The 17553-nt window shown below is 48.9% G+C and overlaps 1 long non-coding RNA gene across 2 annotated transcripts in view; it reads left to right on the top strand.

The window, feature by feature from the left end:
• The window catches only part of LOC115278187, a 38984-nt gene continuing 21431 nt past the window's right edge, over positions 1 to 17553 (top strand). Inside the window, exons 1-3 of one of the 2 annotated variants that reach the window (XR_003902748.1) lie at positions 1 to 522; positions 11224 to 11300; positions 12169 to 12353. This is a non-coding gene — a long non-coding RNA (uncharacterized LOC115278187). Of the gene's footprint in view, positions 523 to 11017; positions 11096 to 11223; positions 11301 to 12168; positions 12354 to 17553 lie in introns of those variants that run through there. The other variant, XR_003902749.1, reaches the window with a different exon arrangement.

Raw genomic sequence — 17553 nt, 5'->3', positions numbered from 1 at the left:
TTGGGCTGGGAAAGCAGATTTTTATTTTAACGATATTTACCTGCCCCTCATCCTCTCCCACGTTTGCTTTTCCAGGGCAGCCTCTTCTTCATGGCTTCAGAAGCCGGGCAAATTAAAGTAACGCGCTGGCTCCCCCGCGAGTTGCGGGGGCTGAGCTGCCGGCCTGACCCTGGCCGGACCCCCGCCGGCCCCCTTCGGTGTTCTGGGTTTCTCTTTTCTTGCCCTCGGATTACATGCCGTTATTAGACAATATGTTTACAATTTTATTTAAAGAAATGAGACCCCAGCTTCCTGAAAACCGAGACCAAGCCCGTTTGGTACCACCACAACGCGGAGCTCTCCAGCGCCAGGAGGAGGCCTGAGGAGGCCCTGAGGTTCGCAGCCCCAGGCCCTGAGCCCACCTGGGACACCTCTCCCTGAGGATCCAGGGCGAGTGACCAAACAGCAAGTACAATTCTGAGAGCTGTGGAACTTCGTCCTTTCATTTAAAGATTCTCCTGTCTTTTCTTGATGGAATCGTGTGTAAGTATAGTTGATTCATAACTCGGTTCTGGGCTTACATTATCCAGTGTTATATGACAGCCTAAGAATCGCCCAGGTTGATGGAATCGAACAGAACTCACACATAGAACCTCTCTGCAACGTAGCTGTGTGCGTGGTGTGCCTTTGAAGTGCTGTAATAAGGTGGCATGTCCCTGGTAGGCACACGGAGGGTTTGAGTTGGTGGCTTGGAGGTGTGTGTACCCATGTCTTGTCAGGACCATGGGTGCTTGTGTGGATGCAGTGTGGATGTGCACATCGACCGTTTGTATCTAAGCTGTGTGTGTGTGTGTGTGTGTGTGTGTGTGTGTACACCCACCAGTCTGAGACCTCCTCCTCCCCTTTCCCTCAGGACACATCAGCAGAGGCCAGTATCTTTGTCCAAAATATCTCCTCTAACAGCATCTTGTGGTGCTTACCTCCCAGGATCTCACAATGGAGTAGGATGTATTTTCTGCCATAACAGGGGAGGTTAGGAGAGTAATTCCTGCTTGAGCTCTCTCTCTCTCTCTCTCTCTCTCTCTCTCTGTCTGTCTGCCTCCCCCCACTCCCTGCCTGCCACCTCCTTAAAGCAAAGCTAGGTGTGGGGGAAGAGAAGGAAGTGAGCTTGGGTGGGGGTGAGAGGAGGGGCTAGCACAGGGGAGGGCAGCTGTGGTTTATCTTCCACTTCCTGCCCCGACCCCAGCCCCGCCCAATTCCAAGTAAATTATTCACAGGTGTTTCATTATTCATATTATTATTAATAATAATAGCCAATACATAAATAAAAGCAGTCCCTGGGCAGGAGTGAGTGGGAGAGTGGAGTTGTTAATGGAAGGGGGCATCTGGTTATTTCGAATGCCTGCAAAAATGCTGCCATAAGGTATAGCATGAGCTCCCTCCAGGACTGCGTCTCTGCCTCCTGCACCACAGCCCCCTCTCCCTGAGTCTCTCCACATGTGGACCCAAAGGTGTGGAGAGCTCCTTCTTCCCTAGGGAAGGTACTTCACTCTCCCCTCTCTCCCACCTGAGGATGGCTTATTTTGGATTTGGACAGTCTCCCCTTAGGGGGTAACACATTCCTCACCTCTCAGCTCTCTGGCACCATGTGGTAAAATGCCCACATTGAGGGCCAGAAGCTACCAGGACACCAGGCCCCATATAACTGAGTTACCTTGTGTTAACAGTGGCCGAAACAGCTTCTGCCAAGGCATTGATCTCTTAAAGGCACAGAGCAGGATCTCTTAGGCTCCCACTACTCTTCCACAGCAGAGTACTGGCGATAAAACAACACGGACAGGTGTCTCAAACTAATGCAATAAAGGAGCAGGACCCCAAAGAAAATAGTAAGGAACGTGGTTAGGTTGCCTCTCTGCTGCCCTTGCCCTTGATATTCTAGAAAGATTTGAGCTTTTTTTTTTTTTAACCTTAGATCATCAAAGAGAAATGTAACTAGGGAAAGACGGGGGCAACGTATTACTCACTGTGACATTTAAACAGACTTAAAACTTTTTCTTCAAGTGCCACTTCATGGCCACAATTATTCCATCCACTGAGAGAGAGAGAAGGCCGGCAAATGGAAGAAGGAACTGGGAACAGTTGCTTCTCATTTCTCTCTGTGTTTGGGGTTTACATTTTGTTGCTGATTCATCTTTAGAGATGTCAGGAAGCCCTGTGTGGTGGGGATCTTGGCTCAGTTGGTGTAGTTCTGCAGGCCTTATCATTGCCTCCCGCTCCTCACTTCCCTTTGCTCCTCCCCCTCAAGGGAGGAGGAAGCCCTCTTTGTGTCCAGCTTCCCTTCGGTGGAGCCACCATCCCTCTCCTCTCTCTGGCACCCACTGAACCACATTCTGCAGTCCCGGCCATGGCCACATGCTCTGAGACTGGCTTTGGCTCTCCTGCCTATCAATCTCACTTCATCTAGATTGTGAACTGGTGGAAGGAAGGAGCCCAGTAATCTGGCCCCTCTTTGTCCTCTGCAACCCCTCTTGCCAGGCACGAGCACACAGTAGGTGCTCAGGATGGAGTTTCTAGATACCTATGGCTAATCTGACTTGGAGGAGGGGGATGATGCTGTATTCATTCGTCTGAGTCCTAAGGATGGGGAGCTGCAGGGCCCCAGACAGACTCTCTTCCAGAAGAAGTTCAGAGCCAGAGATGAGAACAATCCATTTAGAACCCACACAGCAGTTTAGCCTCCCTGGGATGCACAGCTTGGCTTGGAGACATCGCCGCACAGTCATTCTTGCATTCACCAAACGCTTCCAGTCTCTGCCTGGAAGCAGCAGAGAAAGGACAGGACTGGGAAGAACCCACTGTCTAGTTAGAGACACCAAAGTTGTACCAAGTGAAAAGCCCCAGAACAGCAAATGGCAACAGATGGTTAAATGTCTTCCAGGCCTGAGAAGTTCCACATGCGAGAAAATAGAAAACAATCCAAGTTGTGTGGGATAATCTGTGATGGGGGGGTGGTAGTGGTGGCAGCAGCCTTGAAGAAGGAGGGGCCCTTGTGGAGGCAGGAGGCAGAAAGTGGTGGATGGCCAGAGAGCTGGGTGATGGCCTGGCCTAAGGCCTAAGGCCTAGGAGGATAAGAGGCAGCTGATTCTCCAAGGCTATGTCGAGAACAAGCTAAAAACAGAGCTATGGTGTGCTCAAGGCTCTCCACACAGAGACCAGACTGCCAATAACTGCTCAGCCCAGACCTACAGAGGGCAGTGGGGGAAGGCTGGAGACAGGAGACTCACTTGCCCTCTACAGAGAGCTCATGGATTTGGGCAAAGAGGTTGACTCAGAGAAGAGCAACCACACCAGGGTGTAAGCACACCAAGGGGTAGAGTGAAAGGTGCTGGAGATGTGTGCCATGGGACGCTGGGGAGCTGGAGCTTGTGTAGGCATTGGCACCCTGGCAAGGCTCTCTGGTGGAGAGAACTCTGATCTGGCCCCACCGGAAGGTGGAGGCATCAGCTTAGGAAGAGAGGAGAAGGTTGAGGCAGTAGATGGAATTCCTAGGTCTGGTGAGTGTAGAGAGTTCTCATGTGATGGTAAGAAGGTGGAAGCTTCTAGAGGAGACTCCTATATGGAAGTAGGCAGGGTGGGCAAGATGTGGATTTGAAGGCAGCCTTAGAAGTCTGTTTCTGGTCTTCTCCACAAGTTTAGGACTTCTCTATCTATGAATAATTTGGGAAGGGTTAGTGATACAAGAAGCACTAATTGAGGTGGAAAGGAAGAGGAAAACAATCCCTACCTTCTCTCAGTTAACCTCAGCAGCCTCCTGCCAGTGAGAGGAGACAATTGAAGGGCTCCCTTGTCCTGTCCTGAGCCAACAGCAGACCTGGCCAGGTGAGCAAATGCACGGAGGGAGGAAGGGAACGGAGTTAAGATGCTAGGTGTTTTAGGAAAGCCAGGGGCTCCCCACAAGGGACTAGGCTGCTCCTCTAGCTCAGCCAAGTGCCAGGCCTGGCAAGACAGGGGCTCCGGGCTTCCTTCCTTGCTGGTTGGGCCACAGGGACACATGACTGTGGTCTTGTGGGGACTCCTGGGCTCTGGGCAATGGTGGGGAGTTGTTTTGGGGAGTCTCTAGGCCTTTGGGTGGTCAACATGAATGTGCCCTGTTCCTGGCATGAAAACTTGCTCATGTTCCCCGCTTCTGTGCCAAGTGATGCTTTGCCTCACGTTTGCTAAGGACACGCAAGAAATGGAAAGGCAACCCAAGAAGTGGAGTAAAGGGATCTGGAATCCTGTAGCCCAGGTACCCTGCAAGGACAGGGGGCTGGGAGATGCAGCAGGAACCTGAGTTACGGCTTTCCAGGCCTCAGCTTTCTCCTCCATAAAATGGAGACCGCTGTCCTTTCTTCCACCCTCCTTTCCCTCCTCACATCGAATCCAAGGAGGTGAGACAGTGCTGTATCTGTGAGGCTGACTCACTGTTCTCATGTAAAAAATTAAGAGGAGAGCAGGGACTGAGGGTCAAAATGGGCCACAGAAAGGTGTAGATGAAATTAACTTGTTTCACTGAAGGGTTAGGAATTTACTCCTTATCTTTCTCAAATAATTCACGTGTTTTCAAAAGGAGCTCTGGCCGGCCAGCACTCGGTTGGACAGAAGAAGGAGCTTTTACTGCTGCGTTTAGGTAAAGCTGGCAGAAGCCAGACTGGTTGGGTTCAAGTCCTGCCTCTCCCACTTACTCGATCTATGACCTTGGGCAGGTTATTTAATCTCTCTATGGCTCAGTTTCCTCATTTGTAAAATAGGAAGAGGAATAGAACCTATTAAAATTGTTGTGGGGGATTAAATGAGTAAATGCACGTAAAGTGCTTAGATCGATGTGGGGCCAGCCAGTGGTCTGGCAGCCTCACTAACCGAAAGGACCGGAGTCAGAGGGGCTGGCCCAGGCTCCTCCCCCAACGTGCGCGGGTGGGAGGCGGGGCGGCCCCTCTGGTTGGGGCAGCTTTGGACCCGAAGTGGGTGTCCTCTTGCTGCAAGACTGTTTCTCAAGCTGCTCCTTCGGGAACGGGAAGCCTTCCCCGAGGGCAAGGCCTGCATCACTGCCTCTTGGGGCCAACCCCAGGTACTGGCTGACAGTGCTACTACGCAGCCTCTTCTTACCTGAGAGGTGTTGCCGAAGCAAGTCCTTTTAATTGTGATGTTTTACTAATTAGTTTTTAATTATGTTAATTTATTGTACATGAGCCCTGAGGTTTTCAGACACTGGGCTCACTTTAGAAACTGGAATAATAAGTTGTTTTTATTACACACACAATGCTGTGGGTAAATGTCACTTTCTCATGGCCACGATTTCTCTGATAATGTTGCTGAAAACAGGGCTTTTACTTATGTTTTTTAATGTTAATTCTCCCACTGCAGCCAGGACCCCCAGGTCCAGCACGCAGTCCTTCAGCTAGTGCTGAGGTTAAGACATTCAACATCTGGGGCAGTGCAGAAGGTATGAAGGAATCAGGTGGCTTGGTGGTACAGGGAAACCCCGACTGGGTAGGGGCTCAGGTAGGTGAGCCTGTAGGACAGTTACACTGAAATAGATCTTCCAAGGGTTGTTGCGTGGGGGCCTCAGACTCACCTGCCTGGGTGGCCCCCTCCAGCTCCCTCACCCAGCAGCTGGGTACAGACAAGAAGTTGGCAAGGGGGCTGCAGGTGTGCCACCTGGGGAGAGGGAAGGAGAGGCTGGTATGAGGATACAGAGGGCACGCGGGCAGTCAGTTTGGGCTCTGAGTGCCACGGAAGGATGTAGCCTATTGTTCCAGGATGACAGGTGGATTTGGGAGGAGAGGTTTACAGCAGGGCTGGCTCACAAGAAAGACTCAGGGTGGGGACTCACTGACCACAGGCTGACTGGTTGCTGATGACAGGGAAGAGTGTAATCAGTGGTATAAGGCTGGGAAAAAAGCACTTGGGTATTTTTGAAGGATGGCTGAGAAGGGAGAAATCATCCCTAACACACATGTGCCAGTCTGAAGGAATACTGTTTTGGGCCCATTTTCCAAAGATAATTTCTACATCCAAAGGATGAATGTTTGTTACCACCGGTAACATTTATGTTTTTTTTTTATGGTTGTTTTTTTGTTTTTTTGTTTTTTTGTTTTTGAGAGACAGAAAGAGGCAGCGTGAGCTGGGAAGGGTCAGAGAGAGAGGGAGATACAGAATCTGAAGCAGGCTCCAGGCTCTGAGCTAGCTGTGAGCATAGAGCCCGATGTGGGGCTCGAACCCACAAACCGTGAGATCATGACCTGAGCTGAAGCTGGGCCCAACCGACTGAGCCACCCAGGCGCCCCACCACCAGTAACATTTAAAGAAGATGCCACAGGTTTTCAAGATGTACTCCCTCCCCCAAATAATTTCCAGATGGCAGCCTTCTTTTAATAAGTTTAAAGTCTTCCGAAGTTTTATAATATATATATTTATGTATATATAATATATACATATGTAAATTCTGGTCTGTTACTAAACAGACACATTAATATATATTTTACTCAAAGAGTAAAATTTAAAGAAATACAGTCTATAAATACAACTGGGTATTTAATCCTTTAAAATATGTATATAAGACTTAAGTTTCTGTATGATATATACACACATGCATAGGTGCATGGATTGTGTATAGAAAGAGTTTAGGCTTTAGAACCATACTGATCTTTTTTTTCTTAAGTTTATTTATTTGAGAGAGACAGAGATAGCACAAGTGAGGAAGGGGCAGAGAGAATCCTAAGCAGGCTCCACACTGTCCGGACTTGGGGCTCAGACTCATGAAATCATTGAGATGATAACCTGAGCCAAAACCAAGAGTTGGCTGCTTAACCAGCTGAGTCACCCAGCCACCCCTAGGACGAGATATATCATTAGCTTACCAGCAATATAAGTCATGTTCTCCGAGTTCCGGTTTCTGCATCGGAAACGTGGGCATAAGAACACTATATATGGCTGTCATGAAGCGATAATAAACTATTGAAAGAGGTAACTTAGTGCCTGCCACATAGTAGCCAATAAATATTAGCTATTACTATTTTTTAAAATTTTTCATTTATTTTTGAGAGAGAGAGAGAAAGAAAGAGAGAGAGAAAGAGATAGCATGAGCAGGGGAGGGTCAGAGAGAGAGGAAGACACAGAATCCGAAGGCAGGCTCCAGGTTCTAAGCTGTCAGCACAGAGCCTGATATGGGGCTCGAACAGATGAACTGTGAGATCATGATCTGAGCCGAAATCGGATGCTTAACCGACTGAGCCACCCAGGTGCCCCCCAGCTATTACTATTATTTTATTCATTCAAAAGTAAACTAAGTCTCTCCTTTCCAGGTATAAATATAAGCTAGCCAAAAATAGTATTTAAACAATGTGTAAGAGGACACGGACATTTTCTAAGGGAGTGGGCAGTTTAGGTTTCCCCTCAGTGGTCCTTGCACTGTGTGGAGGACAGGAGAAGAACCCATCTCTGTTTGTGGGTGCCATGTTGTATGAACGGGTTTTGGGGAGCAGAGCAGAGCCCATGTCAGGGAGGGGCCCCACAAGTTTCTCTCAGTATGACAGCTCAGTGATACTCACCTGCATTCAGCTTTAGGAAGGGGCCCACACTGTAGCCCAGACCTAGTACTCCCCCCACACTGGCGGGGAGCCTTGCCCCGACACATGGGATGTTCCCATCCAGGCCTGCATGACCCACCCCCCGCTGCCCGTTCCTGGGAAGGAGAAGGGTGGGCAAGCTCTGTGACTCACTCCTTGGCTCTGTGCCCTCTCGCTGAGTCACAATGTAATTGATCCCTCCCTGAGCCAGGTTTCTGCTCTCATGTGACCTAAAGTAGGGTCATTTCCAGACCAGGGTTGGGGAGGCCTGGCCAGGGAGAGGCAATCCCAGGAGGGAGGGGCAGACTATCAGATCCCTAGGAAGGCACTGAGCCTTGTGCGTGACCTTCCTGGCTATCTGCTGAGATGCTGTTTTTGCAAGAGTCAGGGGTTGGTCTACTACCCATCAACACATATATATTCTCTCATTGGCCTCCATTGATATCCCCATCAAGGTAGGGATGTCTCTATAAAATAATGCCAACAGGAAATAATGAAGGTCTCTGGGCACCTCCTTGAAGATGCCCATGATGTTTGTGCTTCTGGGACGAGGCTGGTCATCCTTGTTTCTAAAGTGAGTCATGGGCTTGGGGAAGCTGAGGAGTGGGAGGTAGGAGGCTGGGGATGTATGACCGCACATCCTACAAGGGCAGGGTCACCCCTGGGGCCTCAGCCTCATGCTACCTTTGGCTCAGAAAGAGAAGAACCACCTCTCATCCTGATGCAATGGGAAACTCCGGCTGGCAGGGATAAAATCACAAGTACTGGCCTGGTGGCCGAAGGCAGATTTAGGGTCACTTCTTAAAGCTCTTTTCTGATAGACAGATCTGAGGTGTGGTTTATAGGCCCCTATCCAGCAACTGTCACATGGCCTTGTTCTTGACAGCATCACTATCCCACCTTGGACGGGTCATGTAATCCCTCTTGGAATCCTCAGTTATACACTTGGCATAAAATTCTCTTTTTATCCTGGAGAGGCATCTAATAGATGTATAAAGCCCTAAGAAATAGCCAGTGATATTGTTATAAACTTGCCCCCTCCCCCTGTCGCTTGCCCTTGTCCTGACCTCTGAGCTGGCAGCCACATGGTGAGATCTGTGCCCCCTTTGGGTCTTAGTGACAGTTCCCAGTCCCAGTTGTGAGATGATTCCTGCTCAACCTCTGAGAACAGAGTCAGGGCTTGATGGGATTTCATGTCAGGAGTCACTTCTGTGGCCATCAAGCAACAGAGGGGGCTTATCCAGGCTCTGATGGCAAGGCCTGTGTGCCCTTGGGTCACCTGCTTCCCCTCTCTGGACCTCATTCTCTGATTTATGAGATGGGCATGGTAATCCTTGCTCTGTACATCTCATGGGGAGTGGGGAGGGTCAGAGGCAAGGGTGGAATGGCTTCCCAGAGTGCAAGGTATTTATATAGTAGATCTGCTCCTCTCCCCACCCACCCCGTCGTCCCTGCCTCTGCACAGTCCCTGCCTCAGAGCGGCCTTGAGAACAGAAAGAACAGCCGAGTTCTCACATCCATCCTCCTCCTCCTGATTATTTCTCCCAATCACACTTAATAGCCGCCTGGCTTTTGGCTGCAGCCCGGTATATAATAACCTGCAATTATTGTCCACTTAAGCTGTCCCCAGGGCCTTGTCTGTTGCGCTGCCCAGGCCTGCACCGCCAGCCTGCTGATTTCCCTGTCAGAGTCATGGCCAATGGGAAGAAAGCCCCTGACGGGCTGGACTGACAACCTGTTCGGCAGGGCATCTTCTTCAGAGATGGGGCATCAGAGGCAGCCTACTCCAGCTACAGCTTCATCCAGCCTGGATGCCCCCCACTTTTCCAGGCTATCCGCAGCTATCCTCTTCCTCTGCCCTTATGCGTACATTATCTGTCAGCCTTTGTGCCTTTGTTTACCCTCATCTGACTCTACTGGCTGCTTACCACAGCCCAGCCCCTTTATAGGCTTAGTTTCTCCTCTCTGCATCCTTAGAAGGGAGGCATTGGCATTTTACATACCAGGCTACTGAAGACCAGAGAGGTTGGGTGTCTTTTCCAGCATCACGCAGCTAGGAAGTGGCAGAGCAAAAATTCAAAATCAGGTCAGCTGACTCCACAGTTCGCTTGTTTCATCCTGATGCTGTGCTCTTAGCTGTCTTCATCACAAGTCCTACCCTGCCTTAGTGGCGCTGCTCAGTGCTCCCTCCTTTGGAAAGCCATCTCCACCACTGCAGTAGCCCTGCTCTCCACTACTCTGAACTCCTGTGGCCCTCGAGTTGGAACCAGGCACCCTGGATCCTGAGAGGACAGATCATGAGTCCCCTTGCTTGCCCCTCCCCTGCCGTGTTGATTCACAAAGCATCTCTTTCCACAGATTGAATACAGCTGAGCTCTGGTCAATGTTCGAGTCTCCCCTTCCCTGAACTTTGTCTCATATTCTCTTGAGCCTCTCTCCTAGGGCCTGATCCTTCTGCTCCTGACAAGGTCCTAACCCACCTGTATGGTAAACATTTGCATTATCTCTATGGCTCCACCTGGCCATTAGTGGTGATGGGATGCTGATGTTGATGACAAATTCTATCCCTAGGCCATGAAAGGACATGTAGGTCCTGTGCCACCATTGGGAGATGGCAGAGTCTGAAGGTGTTGGTATTTTCACACCATTCAGAATCTATTAATTAAATGAAGAGAGGGATAAAAGAAAGTGTCCAGACCCTAAGTAAGGACCTTGATCCTGAGTGCTGGCTGTGTTGGCATGTCTTTATGTCTGTCAGTGAGCACATATGTGTGTGCTCATGCGTGTGCAGGATCTAGAGCATGGTGGTGACAATGGGCTGTGTGACCTGTTGGGACCTAAGATGATAAAATCAGGACTCACTGACTCTTGGCTAGAGGGACCCAGGGCATGAAAGCTGAAAAGCTTTGAAGGCTGCTGTGTACAGAGGGCCTTCCTGGCTGCTGTCATACTGGAGGTTGCACTGAGTTCTGGGCTGTCAGTGGAGGAGGCCTGTGGCCTTGTCTGCCTATCTGCCTAGGCCCCAGACTGAGTGTTCCTGCCCAGCTTTGCCCTGGGAATGCTCCCTTTCCCCTCCCAGGCTCATTCAACCTTTGCCTGAATGTTCCTCATGCCTGCTTTCATTTTTCAGTTCTTTGTCTTGGAAACAGATTCTTAGCAGGAAGACTGTTGGAATACAGGTTTTGAATAGCCCAAGGCCTTCTCAGGTCCCTCGAATCTTACAGGCTAAGTCTGAGGCTGGCCTGAAGCTGAACTGCCATGGGGATTGTCTGGTGCCTCAGGAAGAGGCCAGGCTTCCCTCCTGGACACCACCGTAGAGTCATCGGTTCAGAGGGAGGCAGTGGGCCTTCTGCCTTGGCCTCTGGCCAGCTGCCCTGGTGCGGACCCCCCCATCTCCCAGCCCTGTCCTGACTCTAAGGCTGGAAATGCCCCTGCCAACTGGCCATCAGTGCAGGGGTGAGACCTTCCATGAAGGGCTAGGAAGGGATCCTCAGGCAGGTGCAACACAGGTGAGTACAGGGGACAGAATAAGCTATGCCAGTTGCCACCTGCAGTAGCGTTTGGGACTTTACACTGATGGGGCCAACAGGCCATGGTCTTAATTTTCTCTAACTGCCATTTTATTCTCCTGCCCCAGGGCCCCATCTCTCCTGTGCCAAGGGGACAGAGAGTCTTCAAACATGCTTGTTAAGGGCCACTCACTCTCTTTCCAAGGTAATCCTGTCTTGTGTGGGCAAATCCTACATTTTTGGAGGGTCTCCTCCCCATCTCCCCTTAAGCCAATATGGCAGCTGGGGTAAGGGGAGCTTATACACCCTGTGGTGGGAAGGGGGTCTTGGGTTGCCCTTGTGCTGTCATCTGGGACCTCAGTGGGCTCCCTGGGATCTGGTAGCCATGGTCTCCATCCTGGGCACCCCAGAGTGGGAATTGGCAGGCTCCTCTGCCCGTGAGGCCCCAGCCATCATTAGGGTCACTGGGAGCCTGAGTCTTAGTTCCTCTATACCCACTGTCTCATTCTCTTCCTGGGTTTCTTAAATTTTTTTTAATGTTTATTTATTTTTGAGAGTGAGAGAGACAGAGCACAAGTGGGGGAGGGGCAGCCAGAGAGGGAGACGCAGAATCAGAGGCAAGCTCTGGGCTCTGAGCTGTCAGCACAGAGCTGGATGCAGGGCTCGAACTCACAAGCCGTGAGATCATTTCCAGAGCTGAAGTCTGATGCCTAACTGATTGAGCCACACAGGTGCTCCTCTTACTCCATTTCTGGCCCCAGATGGCATCCAGAGACCTTCTGGAATTCTCTCACACCTCAAGGAAAGAATTGATGAAATTCATGTAAACTTATCTTTCTGCTTAGGTTCACTCTCCTTTTATCCCTCTGGGTGGTAGACCCAGGTTGCCCAGAACCACTCAAGTAGGAGGTGGGCACAGTCCCCAGCTTTCAGCTTCCTTTGAAAATGTGCCTTTTTCACTCCCCTCCCCTTTCCCTGCCTTAAGTCCAACTCCTTTGGGAGATACCTGCCCTGCATTGAGAAGAAGGCCTACCCTTCCTTGTCTTTATTCCTGGCTTTTCTCTCTAAACTAGGAAGGCTTCTGTGGTCTGTCTACGCCACCCCCCTCTGCTCCCACCACCACACACAAGGCCCAGGGATACTGGAGGATGATCCTACAGTCTAGTCAGTCACCTCGTGAGCGCAATCCAGTTACAGCACACCACTGCGTACTGAAAGGGCAGCAAGACAACCAGCACCATCAAGAACCTACAATGAGGTCAGGTTCGACACAGTTGGCTTAGAACATTTATAATACAAAAAAATCTGGGGTGCCTGGGTGGCTCAGTTGCTTAAACGTTCCACTTGGGCTCAGGTCATGATTTCACAGTTCATGGGTTCGAGCCCCGCATAGGGCTCTGTGCTGACAGCTTGGAGCCTGGAGCCTGCTTTGCATTCTGTGTCTCCCTCTCTTTCTGTCCCTCCCCTGCTTGCATTCTGTCTCTCTCTCTCTAAAATAAATAAACATTAAAAAAATGCCCCAAATATTTCCCTCTGGGATTGCTTTTAAAACTACTTTTGTAGTAAGAGTAAATCCTTAGCTACTTAGAAAGGTTGATAATCTAAAATGATTCATTTGTCCAGTGTTTAGGTTAGTTGAGATTTAGCATTTACCGGTATGTAGAAGAGGTGTGACTGCGAACCAGTCCGGCAAGTTTTGTGTGTAATGTCCCAAATGTGCTGTGGCCACTCTCCTCACTTACAGGCACAGTGTAGCACCCACCCTCCTGTGTGTGCACACACGTGCCTGTGTCAGTGGGTGTGTGCACGTGTTTGTCATGGACACACATGTGAGCACGTGTTCCTCATTGGGGTTTATTGTATTCTCTTTGTGCTGATAATGCATTTGGCCTCTGGGGGTGCTATTTATATACAGATGCAAAATTTGAGAAACACAGGATTTTCAACCTGAAAGGAACGTTAAGCATCTTCTAATCCACTTTTTTCATTTTACACAATTAATGTCCAAGGAGGCAGAGTGACTCGCTCCGGGGTCAGATATAGAACCCAGGTTTCTATCTCTCTCTCTCTCACAGGCACACATATACTCCTTCTGGAGCAAGAGAGGGCTATTTCCTGCTTGTTCTTTGACTCCTCCCCCCACTTTTGACCAAGGGTCAGTTCTTCCTCCCCTCCCTGCTCTGGTGCTCCTGGGCTGCAAACTGAAGCTGGCGCAGGCAGCGGAGAGGCTGGCTCCAAGGAAGGCTGCCTCAGCAGCTGGTCAGGCCAGGGCCTACCGTGTACTGGAGCAAGTAAAGGCTCAGAGTGTCCCCTGCTTCCCTATCAGCCAGGATCCTAGGGGAGCGATGCCTCAGTCCTCAGGGAAGGCCCGGAGGAAGGAGGGTAGGTTAGCACTGCTGTTACACAATCTGTTTTCAGCCTGATCCTCTTTCTCTGGCTCCTTCCTAGGGGAGAGATGGGGGGGAAGGGCTGACATTATCGTGAGGAGGGAACTGGCTACCTCCTCGCCTTTTTTCTCTCTTGAGTCCTTTTTTCTAGCCTGAGCCATGTGGCCTCCAGTTCAGATACCCCATTGGGGAGAACGTACACACTCCTAGCCTCTGAGAGGTACAGGAAGGAGCTCCCTTCCTTCTCCTGACATCCTGATGCCACAGTCTGGCTCCCAGTCCTCAGCGGGCTCTGTGGAAATGACTGTTTTGAAATGTTTCGTTCTCCAGAGAGGCACAAATCTCAGATTCAGAATGGAGCTTAGGGGTCACTCCCTCACTCCCTATTTACACCCATTGCAGGCATCCCTGGCAGCTCCCCAGTGTGCTAGGAGCTTCCCAGTGACAGGCCAGGTCCTTTCCAAAGTCCTGCCTTTGCTCGTGGCTCTCGGATGCTGCCTTCCCTCCTTCTTATTCTTGGCAGAGGTCTTGAAATAGGTGGCTCCCCTGGCTTTCTCTGCTTCTTTGTTTCCCATTTGTTCTGTAATGCGCTTAGATCTGCTGTTGCCTCTCCCACTTTACTAAAATTACTCTTACGGAAGTCATCGGTTGCTCCCTTGCCCAAACCAGTAGCTATCTCTTTAGTTTTCATCTTACATTATTAACCACGTGTTGGCAGTATCTTCTTTCTCTTCCAAGAAAAACATTGTGTCTCTTTGATTACCTTCTACTTCCTGCTAGTCTCCTTGACAGCCCAGTCCTTAAATGTCAGGGTTACCCTGGTCATGTCCTTTAATTTGCCTTCTTTGTATGCTGTGCAGTCTCCTAGGGACACCACATTGAGGATAGCGATCTCCATACCCTGATACTCCTATGAACATGTCCAGTCCCCTTGTCTTACTGAGCCTCAGCCTCTTATTTACAACTGCTAAAGGTATCAGAAGACTCTCATACTCAGGGATTTTCTCTTCTCAGAAAAAAATCTCTCCCACCTGAAGTCCCTATTTTGGTTAGTGCTCCATCACTTAAGTCAGCATCTCAGTCAGGATGTGAATCGTTCTTGACCATATCCTCTGCCTCATCCTGCAGACGCCTTTGGTCACCAAGTCCTGTCAGCTCTACTGCATCTTTGCTTCCTTCCCACCAGATCCACATTTTGTCCTACTTACACTATTGCCACAGTCTTCCAACTGGTCTCTGTGCATTGGCCTTACCTGCTCTGACCCACATGTATGAGGTTTCTATAACATAGATTTGGTCACACCAATTCCCTTCTTAACAACTTTCAGTGGTTCCCCACTGTCTTCAGGATAAAGCCCAATCTCATTGGCTTGGTATTCCAGGAGCCTCATAACTCACCCAGGCCCCTCCCCTTCCCCTACTAGGCCTGTCTTCTCTCACTTCTCCCTTTCCCCTGTCCAGGTCACCAGTCCCAGCTGGTATCGGTCTCATCCTCACTCTTCATGCTTGCATCATATTCTCCAGATGGCCAAGGTGTCTCTCAGTGTCATAATGGTCCATGCCTGGAAGTGTTGGCCCCTTTATTTTCCTAGCTAACTGAGGCTCAGTTTTCCCATCTTTCCTTGAATACCACTGCTTTAGGGAGGTCTTAACTTGCCTGACCCACAGACCAAGATAGTAACCCATTGTGCACGCCCACCATACTCTATGTTTTGGAGCTATCTGCACTATTGTCACTATTTAATTAATTACTCATTGATTCCTCCTCACTCCCCCAGTACCAGTAGACTATAAACTCCTTGAAGGTATGACTATTCTTTCTTGTTCAGTTCCTCATCCCAAAGCCTGGCACCCTGTGTGTACAATAGTCTGACTGGATGACTGGAGAGCTTCAGTATGGCAATCTGAGTAGGATCTTGGTCTTGCAAGTGGGCAATAGGGGCAGAAGGTTGTCCCCACGATGATGGTGATTGATGAGGTTTTGCGTTTCAGGAAGATTGGCTGGGAAGCTTCATGCTGGATGGGGTGGAAGCAGGTGGTATCAGGGACCAGGGCGGCTGGTCTAAAATGAGTGACTTCTCCTCTCCCATCCCATATGCTTCTGATGGAGAGTCCAAGACACAGAGTCAGTTCGTGCATAATTGACAATGAACAGAATCCAGGAATGGGCTTATAATAAGCTCAGCACATAACTGTGAAATGACCTTACCTTATTGTGAGAAGGTTTTCTCTCACTTGCTGCTCTTTCTAAATATGTTCCTATTTCATCCCTTGACCCCCATCTCCTCCTCTTCCAAGGGTGGAATCTAGAAGAGGATACTCTCTGTTTAGAATAACATTCCTACCTGATTGGCTGCTGATTTGTTAATATTATTGTTATTCTCTACAATGTATATGCAACTTTCAGATATCACATCTGGAGGCTTCTACCCTAGAGAAGAATAAAACTGCAGCTGAAAGTGTCCAAAAAGTGGTTGGATTTCTGAGTTTCACACCAGCTGAACTGGCAGCTTTTCCCGGCTCTAATTTCTGTGATAGGAGCAAGGAGCACCCTCTCACTGCTCTCTCCCCTGGCCCACTCTCTCCACCCCAGTGAGAAATTAGGAGGCTGCTTTGCTACTCTTTGTGATACTGGGTTCTGCCCCATCTCTCTAAAGCAATCTTATAAATCATTGATGAGAATATTTCTATTTTTGTCTTAAATATCCTAGCCAAGAAAGCCTATGAATACTTTCCAAATCAAGTGCTGGCATTGCACGATGCTTCCTCATTGATGGCAGCCCCATTTCATTGTTTTTTCACTTCTTGGCTCTTCCATCCATGTCAGCAATGCCAAGTCTCAGCTTGAGGGTGGGGCCTGACCCTGGTGCAGCACCCTCTGCAGCCTCCCTTTCTTGGGCAGAAGCTCCTTTTCCCCCCTTCTCCATAGCTGCCCCCCAAGCCTCCATCTTAAACCTTTAAAATGAAATGCTAAAATTTATGACTGGTATTTATTCTCAGCAAGATTTCCTCCTGATGTCCATCCTGCATCTGGAAATACCGCCCCTCTGTCCTGATCCTCATTTGGTCCATGCCTAGGAACCTAGGAATTCAACTCATTTGAATTATCAACCTACATTTGAAGGCATGGAGTTCCAATATAAAAAAGACACTCTCCTGTAGTGCCTTCCAAACTCTGTGAGTTTATAAGAACCATGTCCCCCTCATTCACCACTATATTACCTGACACAGGGTAAGCATTCAACAAATATTTGTTGAATAATAAATAGAGGAATTAATGAATAAATGAAAAACCTAAAGGATTAGATTCCTTACACACTAGAGCTCCTCCACCCCCTAAAACCATCCTGACCTGATGCTCTAAGATGGCTAATACAGGGTTTACTGAGGTTCATATTAGTCTCTACTGAGAAAGTATTATGGTTCTAATACATCTTTCATGATTACCCTCAGTTTGTTCAGATGTTTCTTTTACTTTGATTTTTCCTTACCATTCATGTTAAAAAATTAAATTACCTGGCCCTTGTCTGTGCATTGCTAGTTTGGTTCCTTCATCTGAGTAAGTCTTACATTCCTGACCAGTACAGAAACACTTGGAGGGAAAAGCTATATCCATTTACTTCATAGCCCAACTACAGGACTTGATACAATGGGTGTTTAATAAATGGTTTTCAAATGGCTGATGGAATGATGGGTCCCAAGGCTGACATCTACATTTATTTTTAACATTAGAGGTTAGAAGTTAAGCCCAAGAGGGAATGCATTGTATATTTTCAGCCTACTTTATCATGACTTGCATAGCATCTCTGTTTGATAGCATGGAGTGTTATAGATTCACATAGTTTGTTTAATTGTGTGGATGCATAATAAGAAAAAGTGTCTGGTAAATTAAAATTATCCAGGCCACTGGGTGATTTCCATTATATCTTTGCAATACTTAGATCCTTTAGAGAAGTTATTCTTTGGTATTTTGACAATTGTTTCAATAACACACAGTCTTTGTGTGGCTTCCACACCAATGGGAAATGATCTAGGAACTCTGGAACTGTCCATCAGTCCAATACAGATTGG

The sequence above is a fragment of the Suricata suricatta genome, chromosome 14 (assembly GCF_006229205.1).
Source record: "Suricata suricatta isolate VVHF042 chromosome 14, meerkat_22Aug2017_6uvM2_HiC, whole genome shotgun sequence".
Lineage (NCBI taxonomy): Eukaryota > Metazoa > Chordata > Mammalia > Carnivora > Herpestidae > Suricata > Suricata suricatta.
The sequence above is the reverse complement of the archived record's forward strand: the minus strand, read 5'-3'. Positions and strand labels throughout refer to the sequence as shown.